Source organism: Saccopteryx bilineata, chromosome 2 (assembly GCF_036850765.1).
Source record: "Saccopteryx bilineata isolate mSacBil1 chromosome 2, mSacBil1_pri_phased_curated, whole genome shotgun sequence".
In the NCBI taxonomy this organism is placed as follows: Eukaryota; Metazoa; Chordata; class Mammalia; order Chiroptera; family Emballonuridae; genus Saccopteryx; species Saccopteryx bilineata.
Window position 1 is genome coordinate 267,840,545 of NC_089491.1, and position 9,927 is coordinate 267,850,471.

The 9,927-nt window shown below is 45.8% G+C and overlaps 1 pseudogene; it reads right to left on the reverse strand.

Moving 5' to 3' along the window:
• Positions 1–1,048: 1,048 nt before the first annotated feature.
• On the reverse strand, positions 1,049–5,405 carry LOC136322502 (small ribosomal subunit protein uS5 pseudogene; annotated as a pseudogene).
• Between the last annotated feature and the right edge of the window lie 4,522 nt (positions 5,406–9,927).

Genomic DNA, 9,927 nt, shown 5'->3' on the forward strand with positions numbered 1-9,927 from the left:
ATGGCAGGGCTGGCAGCCTCCGTCTGCCTGACTCTGAACCGCGTGCTCTTCCTGCACCCGAGCCTCTTGCAAAGGGCTTGGGGAGGACCAGGGACGCTATGCCGATAGAAGCAAGGTGGTCGCCTCATAAAGATATGAACACGGCTCTCACCCTGCTGGGAGCAGGCTTTGTTTTTTAAACTTCTTATTTTACAGCCATTTTAGATTTACAGAAAGGTGGCAAAAGAAAACAGAGTTTCCATCTCTCCCAGACTATTTCCTTTGTTGTCTACATCTTACCTTACTCTGGTGAATACAGTTGTCACAACTAATGAACCAATAGCGATACATTATTATTATTATTATTATTATTATTATTATTATTATTATTAAAATATCCAAATAAAAGTTACAACAGCAACACTTGTAGAATTATTATTAACTCAAATCCATATTTGAGTCAGATTTCTTTACTTTGACCCAATGTCCTTGTCTGTCCCAGGATCCCACCCTGGGCACTGTGTTACCTTTAGTCATCGTGTCTCCTTAGGCTGGCCGAGTACTGCCCCGGAGGTCACACAGCAAGCTGCAGTCAGAGCCAGGAGTCAAAGCCAGGTCTCCAGGCCACCGGGGTCTGTGTGCCTTTCTGCAAGCAAAGAAGCCATTTCTTGACTCAGTGTTCCTCCAAAGCCCCCAAATAGCTCGACTCTCTCACTGGACAAGGGAGAGCAGGGCTTTCTGCCTCTTGTTCATTTATTTGTGGTTGCATTTCTTAAGCAATACACTGTGTGGTGACAGCGTTTGGAAATTAAGATCTTTAAAAATTAGCAAAATTGGATCTCTTGGCCTCTGACTTTGTCCTTGGCATAGAAAGTGGTTCTTTTTCCCTAGGATGGGGGAAAAAAAAAATCCTTGAGGGTGGAGGTCTCAAGGGCGCCATCTACTGGGAGAAACTAGCAAAGAATGTGGATATAGGGACTTCTCAGGCGTCTTGGTTATTTCAGCTGGAGAAATCATGTCCTTCTTTTTTAAAAACCGGCTTAATTCACTTTATTTTTCTTATATAAAATCATGTGGTGGCCACAGTTGGAGCCTGGGTCTTCTTCACAGAAACTTCCATGTGGGCCTTTATAAGATGGCCAGTAGATTCCTGCTAAGGAGACTTGGTGACCATGGTCTCTTTCCAGGGCTGGGGATAGGATAGCTGTGGGTCTTAGAGATGGCATCGAAGGTGACCTTGGAAAAGTTGCCCAGGATGGCAGGGCAGCCCCTGGCCGAGGTGTATCGGTTGTGGTTTCCAGCCATCAGCGGCTGCTCCTAGGGCACAGGATCTGAGACCATGTCAGCACCCCCACAGGCAGGGGTGAAGGGCACCAGCACCGAGTGACATCGGCCAGTCACCTTGCATGGGACAGTGTGGGGCTTGGTGACCTTGTTCCTGCAGTAGCCTCATTGCACAGGGATGATTGGGAACGTGCCCAGGATGATGGCCCCATGGGTGGCAGTGGCTACTTCCTTTGAGCACTTACCATGCAGCCCAACATGTCCACTGTCATCCCCAGTGGCAACACATACCTTGAATCTGGTCCTCTGGCCAGCATAATCTTCAAAACCTCGGCCTTGGGGGACACCCCAGGAAAAAGTCAGTGATCTCCGATGCCTGGGTGGTCAGGGAGAAGAGCGAGAGTCCTCCAGGATCGTGATTTTCTTGTCCTTGACCAGGAGGCCCGGCGTGGTAACAGGGATCCACTCCTTGGCCTTGGCCTTGCCTCTGTGAGCTCAGTGGCCTGGCCTGGGCCTATACCCTGACCCTGTCGCTGACCCCGACCCCTCGCAGCAACCTCAGCCCGTGATCATGCTGCCATTTCCCCTACGGAAGCCGAGACCTCCCATTCCAGGCCTGGGAACCTCCCGGCCCTCCTGCAGACCGACACCATTCACCATTTGGTGTTTCCTCAGGGAAGAGAGAAACTGTTCAAGTTAAACCTGCACACCTGGCCTGGTGTAAACGCTGAGATGTTCCACCTGCGCTTAGTTGGCCAGACTCAATGACATGTGTTAATAACAATAATTAGTATCGGATTAACATGTTTGAGCACTGACTGCTCTAGCAGTGTGCCTTGTCTTATGGAATTTTTCCAGGAGGAGGTACTAATGTTACCTCCATTTTACAGGTTGGAAAACCGAGCTGCATAGATTTAAACTCACCTGTCCTTGCAATAACATTTATCCGTATCAGTCCAACTCCAAGTTTCTCTCATTTGATTTTATTCCTTTTACCATTTATAACGTTCATACTATGCACTGTGTATCCACTTGCCTAATATCAGTCTCAATTTTGTTTTTCTTTTTTCTTTCTTTCTTTTTTTTTTTTTTTTGTATTTTTCCGAAGCCAGAAATGGGGAGGCAGTCAGACTCCCGCATGTGCCCGACCGGGATCCACCCGGCACGCCCACCACGGGGCGATGCTCTGCCCATCTGGGGCTTGGCTCTGCCGCAATCAGAGCCATTCTAGTGCCTGAGGCAGAGGCCACAGAGCCATTCTCAGCACCCGGGCAAACTTTGCTCCAATGGAGCCTTGGCTGCGGAAGGGGAAGAGAGAGACAGAGAGGAAGGAGAGGGGGAGGGGTGGAGAAGCAGATGGGTGCTTCTCCTATGTGCCCTGGCCGGGAATCGAACCTGGGACTCCTGAACACCAGGCCGATGCTCTACCACTGAGCCAGCCGGCCAGGACTCAATTTTGTTTTTCATGGATGTAAAACTTCCTCCTGGCCAGACTGAGGGCACCTGGAGGTCTGGGACTGAGCTGTTGTTCACTAGTGTCTCAGGAAGACACTCACAAATTAAGGAAGTATTAAATGGAACTCAAAAATTCCATTTAATTTGTGTCTCTGGTCCTGAAAAGGAAACACAGAGGAGAAGAGTTACCTTGGACATGGACGCAAATTGCTTTTCTCTCAATATTCTGTGGGTATTTAAAGTGACAGTAAAAATAGGACAGTTCACAGTTGCTACATCAACAAGGAAATATGAACGAGTGGAATTCGTTGACAGCCTCCAATCGCCAGGGAGCCGACAGTTCTAAGGGTATTCTTCTCCAGACCTGCTAACAAGCGGTGAACCTTGTTTCCCATGGTCTTCCAACTCACCAGAGACAAAGCCATTGGCAAGCACACCTCGTCTCATCATTGGAACGTCCTAAACGTGCTTTTAAAGTCTAGTTACCAGAGACCTCAGTTCCCTTTTTATTTTTCTCTGTAGTGCTTCTACCTTTCTTGCTAGGGACAGAAAAATACCAGAAGAAGGTTGTTAAATTATGAGTTAGGATTCCTGGTTGAAAAATATATACGTATTTTTAATGATACAATCGACACACTCAGAAGAGGCGCAGTGCAGTGACTTGTCACAAAGTGAACGTTCACGTGAACATCGCCCAGGTTGGGGCTGAGACACCAGGAAAATCACTTACCCTCCCTTGACCTTCATGTCCCCATCTCTTAGCAAAAAAGGGCCTCCTCAGTGGTAACAAGTCGTTTTCAATTAAATGAAAATGACTTCACTTGGTGGTTGAACTCTATTTTATCAAATTCCACATTTTTGGACACTTTGGGATTTGTGGAGTTTTCCTTTTTCCTCTTTGTTATGAAAAAGTCCTCAACAAGTCGCTTATTCTCCAACTTCCTCATTTCCATGGTGATTATTTGGGGGGGGGGAAATCCTAGAGGGAATTGCTTAATTTTCAGAGCCTTTGCAAAGGCACACTATTGGCATGAGCAAGAAAAAAATGATTTTTTGCCAAAGAAACTTGGGCAATAAAAAGACATTTCTAAATATGAAGATGCTGCTTTGGGGGATAGGCAGTCAAGAGGAAATCGGGCAGACAAGGAATGGACTACTTTGGAGGCAAACAATTTGCTCAGAGCAATTGCAATCTGCCATTTTCAAAAGCTGGAGTTTCGTTCAAACTCAACCACTTCCCCAAGAGGATTTGAGACAGTGCACAATGAAAGAACCAGCCGCCATGGAGTAGAAAGCTATTCCTATTAGAAGCACCAAAGCAACAGACAAGTTGGAAAATCGCTTTTCAAAAGCACTCAACACCCAGCTCAGGGTGAAAAATCTCTTTTCAAGTTCAGCCAAACATTGGCCACTAGAGGGCACTAACAATACACATTTCCAGCCAGTACCGTCGCTGTGGGAACTGGGGTTGGGCTGCCTGTTCTTTTCTCTCCTATCTCCCAGAGATAAAAGGGGGCGATGGCCCTGAGCTTCCAGAATCCTTGCTGGGAGGCGTCCTCTACCCTCCAGACCCTGAGAATTTTCATATTCTGTGAAACAGCTGGTCGCTTTAACCAGGAAGGGGGGAAATCTTGGGGCATAAGAAGGAAAAAGAAGACTGCTCAAAATAATTTTCTTTTTAAGTCCTTAATTATTTTTCCCACTTCCGCTGATGAATCAGTTCCATCACCGAGTGACATGTCACTCATTAATTTCCTCTCTCTGCTTCATTTGGCCTCTGAAGAGGTACTCTTCAGAGTATTTTGTCTCCCTCATGTTGAAGGAATTTAATAACGGTGACAGTTTAATGTGTAGCCAAACGTCACGGGTGCTCATAACTGGAGCAGTCCGCAATTATTAGCAATTAATATGAGACAGCGACCAGCGTTTAGGAGGCAGTCTCAACGATGATGTTCTGAGTCTTGAACTCCAGAAAGCAACTACAAATCCCGGGACTAATAGGAGCTGAGAGTTGGGTCTTGCCCGGTCATAGATTAGGAAAGCTAGATGCTCTCTCAGCACCCCCGAGAATGTGGGTTTGCTCATCGCCATTGAGAAGACCCTGGTCCTGTGTTTCTCGCTAAAATGCACACACTGCTTCCCCTCTGGGGACAGAACGCCCTGTGACTTTTAAACGGCTCCCCCAACCAGAAGAGAGGTTCTTCCTGTAGTCTAGGTTTCTCCCGTGGACGAGGTTGCAGATTCACACACTGATTTCCAACAGGATCTGTCTCCTGGAGGAACAGAGAAGAAAGGAAGAGATCAAGTCATTCATTTGCTTTCTCTCTAGCTTTTAAACACACACACACACACACACACACACACATATTTTCAGTTTCTAATCTATCCTTTCACAATTGAGATTTGATTGACATATAATGTGGTATTAGCGTCAGGTGTATTCAACGTAATGATGGGATATATGTATATGACCACCACAATAATCCTAGTGAGCATCCATGGTTGCGTAGAGTCACAAAATTCTTTTTTCCCTGTGATGAGACCTTTGAAAACCAGTTCTCTTAGCCATTTTCAAATATACAAGACAGCATTATTGTGACCTATAGCCACCATGCTGCCCAGAATATCTCCAGGATGTCTTTTATCTGATAACTGGAAGTTGGTACCTTTGGACCCCCTTCATCCATTGTGCTCCCCCACCCCCAGCCCCTACCTCTGGCAACCACCAAGCTGTAAGTTTGGTTTTTGTTGGTCTTTAAAATTTTTATTTTATTTTATTTTTTTTTAGATTCTACATATAACTGAGATCATGCAACACTTTTCTTCCTCTGTCTGACTTATTTCACTTAGCACAATGCCCTCAAGGCCCATCCGTGCTGTGGCAAATGGCAGAAATTTCCTTCTAGCTTTTTTCTTAATTGAAAAGGTGCCCGGAATTCTAATGCTTTCCCCCAAATTAGAGCGGAGGTACAAAGAAAGGAGTCTGAGCCAACATTTGGAAACTCATGGTGCATAACCTCTTAAAAGCCCCTTTTATTAGCAAACAAAATAGCGCCGCATCCAGAAAAATGCTTCTTCCTCCCCCGGAACCCCCCCCTCTTGCCTGAAAAGCCATATGTCTTGTTTTTAATGGCCTCCTCATTTATCCACAAGGAGCTTCTGCCCCTCTGGGGTTGAGTCTCTCTGGTTATCAGCAAACCACAGGGGCCTGATAGCTTCGAAAGGGGCACATTCCATAAAGGAGGCACCTATCTCTCTAACCTTCCGTCACCGTCGTCGTGGAAGAAGGAGAAAACGCTTTGGCAGAGATAAATGACTCTGGTTTTAATTCGGACCCGACATCCATCTTGGCAAGAACTAAAAACCAGTTTGGAGGGATTAAAACGTGGCACGGAGGTTAGACAGTCGCTCCCCGCAAAGGAAAGTCTGTGCACAGATAAGCCAGGTTCTTTGGAGCACGGGATGTTTTGACTGCTAAGACTGATTTTCTTCACATCCTTTTCTTTCTTCAGAGACGGTTCTCCTCGATGACTTCCTTTCCTTGTTTGAATGTTTATCCGTCGAAATGCTTGGGCATTCGAACCAATAACAAATCTCTCCTATTGCTCTTGGCTGGAAACTTCTGAGAGAGAAGTCGACAGGGACTTTCTTCAGAGAGCAAGCACGTGAACTTTGAAGTTGCCAGGCAGTACCTTTAGACCCCATTAGAGCACAAAGGGAAAGAAACACATTTAATCAAAGAGCCTTTGCCCAGACCCTCCCCTGCTTCCCCCGCCCAGTGTTTTGAATTCGCTGAGTGTTGTGTCAATGTCAGTTCCTAAGTTTGTGGTTTGTTGGAAGGGTTCAAAGGCACCGTCTGATAGTTGGAAGTAGTATAACTCCGTGGAATGTCTTGATCGCGTCTCTTAGAAACACGCTCTTCTATGAGGCAACAGGTCAAGGACGGAGTCCAGAAAAATCAAAGACCGCCTGAATTCTTTGAGGGAACTCTGCTCATAAGACTGGACAGCACGACCTCTGGGCCGAGGAAGTCAGCTTTGTGGGGCTGGCTCCTCTCCCACTCCTTCTTGAATGCGTATGTGAGGCTCAGGCTTCCAAGGAAATGGGTCTTAGAGAGACTTGGGACCTGATAGTAAAAAGCTTTGACAAAATTTCCAAGTCATGGCAACAGAGGATTTTTAAGACAAATTTAAATGTTAAAAATTAAAATATTCAATGCATATTCAGCTACTGGTTCCTAGAACTGAATATCCAGTAAGCCCACCAGGACCCTGATGAAAATAATTTAAGAAAATACTATGAAAATTCTTTATAGGGTTATGTAGATGTTTGGTTAAAGATTGGCAGACAGGCCTGAGATGCAAGCATGGAATCTAGAGAGCTGAGGGGACTTGTCCAAGGGCACTTCATAATTTCTCCTGATGATACTACGCTAGTGATAGTGGTGCTAATGATGGTGCTGATGGTGATGGTGGTAGTGGTGATGGTGGTGATGGTGGTGATGGTGGTGGTGGTGGTGGTGATGATGGTGGTGGTGATGGTGGTGGTGATGGTGATGGTGGTGATGGTGATGGTGGTGATGGTGGCGGTGGTGGTGGTGGTGATGGTGGTGGTGGTGGTGATGGTGGTGGTGGTGGTGATGGTGGTGATAAAGATGGTGGTGGTGGTGGTGGTGATAAAGATGGTGATGGTGGTGGTGGTGGTGGTGGTGGTGATGATGGTGGTGGTGATGATGATGATGGTGGTGGTGGTGGTGGTGGTGGTGATGATGGTGATAAAGATGGTGGTGGTGGTGATGGTGTTGGTGATGGTTGTGGTGGTGGTGATGATGGTGGTTGTGATGGTGATGGTGGTGGTGATGGTGGTGATAAAGATGGTGATGGTGGTGGTGGTGATGGTGGTGGTGTTAGTGATGACAATGGTGGTGGTGATGGTTGTGATAAAGATGGTGATGGTAGTGAAGACGATGGTGGTGGTGATGGTGGTGATAAAGATGGTGTGGTGGTGATGGTGGTGGTGATTATGGTGGTGGTGGTGGTGATGGTGGTGATGGCGGTGATGGTGGTGGTGATGATGATGGTGGTGGTGATGGTGGTGGTGATGATGGTGGTAGTGGTGGTGATGGTGGTGGTGATGGTGGTGATGATGGTGGTGATAAAGATGGTGATGGTGGTGGTGTTAGTGATGACGATGGTGTGGTGGTGGTGGTGGTGGTGGTGATGATAATGGTGGTGATGATGGTTGTGGTGATGGTGGTGATAAAGATGATGATGGTGGTGTTAGTGATGACGATGGTATGGTGGTGGTGATGATGGTGGTGGTGACGGTGGTGGTAATGATGATGGTGGTGATGATGGTGGTGGTGATGGTGGTGATGGTGGTGGTGATGGTGGTGATAAAGATGGTGATGGTGGTGGTGTTAGTGATGATGATGGTGTGGTGGTGGTGATGATGATGGTGGTGGTGGTGGTGGTGGTGGTGGTGGTGGTGATGGTGGTGATGGTGGTGGTGATGGTGGTGATAAAGATGGTGATGGTGGTGGTGATGATGGTGGTGGTGACGGTGGTGGTGATGATGATGGTGGTGACGATGGTGGTGGTGATGGTGGTGATGGTGGTGGTATTAGTGATGACAATGGTGGTGGTGATGATGATGGTGGTGGTGGTGGTGATGGTAGTGATGGTGGTGGTGATGGTGGTGATAAAGATGTTGGTGGTAGTGGTGATGGTGATGGTGGAGATTGATGATGTTGGTAATGACAGTGGTAGGGATGGAGATGATGATGGATACTAGATTCCAAATATGAGTTTTCCTTGCACCTAATTCTTAGTACTACAGCCTATTGTGTTTTCACAAAGGATGCTGGAAGTAGAAGTTGACTTGGAGGAGACCATACAGAACGTAGTAAGAGTGGCGTCAAGCTTTAATACTTAAAGTATCAAGTTTATTGGGATTCTTTTCTTGATAAAATAATAAACCCTTATTCAAGTAACCATGGAAATATATCAAACTATAAAGGGAAAGAAGCTAGTAGATCTGGGCATTCAGTTTCAGAATGTATTTGCTTCTGGTTTTTAACATCTATGTTTTACTACGTGTTGGTTTTATATTTGCAGATGAGATAAGAATTTAGGGTGTCAATAAAAATCTTGCATTTTAATGATTTCATAACCTTTTTTTTATTATTGTATGTAAGTTACTTCTCAGTAGAGTTTGTTTTTTGTTTTGTTTTGTTTTTTACAGAAACAGAGAGAGAGAGAGAGAGACAGGGACAGACAGACAGGAATGGAGAGATGAGAAGCATTAATCACCAGTTTTTCATTGCGCAGTGTGACAGCTTAGTTGTTTACCTTAGTTGTTCATTGATTGCTCCCCCACACGTGCCTTGACCTCAGGTCTCCAGCAAACCGAGTAACCCCCGCTTGAGCCAGTGATCCCGGGTCCAAGCTGGTGAGCTTTTTGCTCAAACCAGATGAGCCCGCGCTCAAGCCGGCAACCTCTGGGTCTCAAACCTGGGTCCTTCCGCATCCCAGTCCAACACTTTATCCACTGCACCACCACCAGGTCAGGCAATTTAATAACCTTTTGATGAGTATATAATCACGCTGGTATTATAGATGAGAAAGTTGATACACTAATTAACTCACCCCAACATCCTACAAACTAAAATAAGTGACAGAGTCAGGATTTCAACCCAGGTCTCTCTAACTCCAAAGTGATGCTGGTGGCCAGTATATAATACTGTCTTCGTAGGATGGCCTTTAGGGTCATCATGGACATACCGTTTCCAGAGATGACAGATCAGGAAGCCTTCCAAAGTGGTCCTCTGGTGGTTTTTGTAAGTCAAGCATCTTGGAGCACCTCACCTGGGTCCGTTCTAAAGGAGACAATGCTTTAGCAGGATTCTAGTGAACGTGGGGTCTAGTCCTGCCAGAATCACAGATGTTTGAAAATGGACATGGTCTTGTCACAGTTCTATTCCAAGCTCTCCCCTTGGTGCAAGAAACCCTTCTTAACATTCTGACAGATGGTCCCCACTTGGTTCTTGAATGAATATTGCTTTGATTTAACACAGAGCTCCTGCTCTCACAGGTGACCATATAGATAAATATATATATATGTAATTTAAATATGTATTTTAAAATATATATATTTAACCCTTTAAGTAGTACAAATGTTTATGTACATCCTCACTCAAAGGGTTAACAA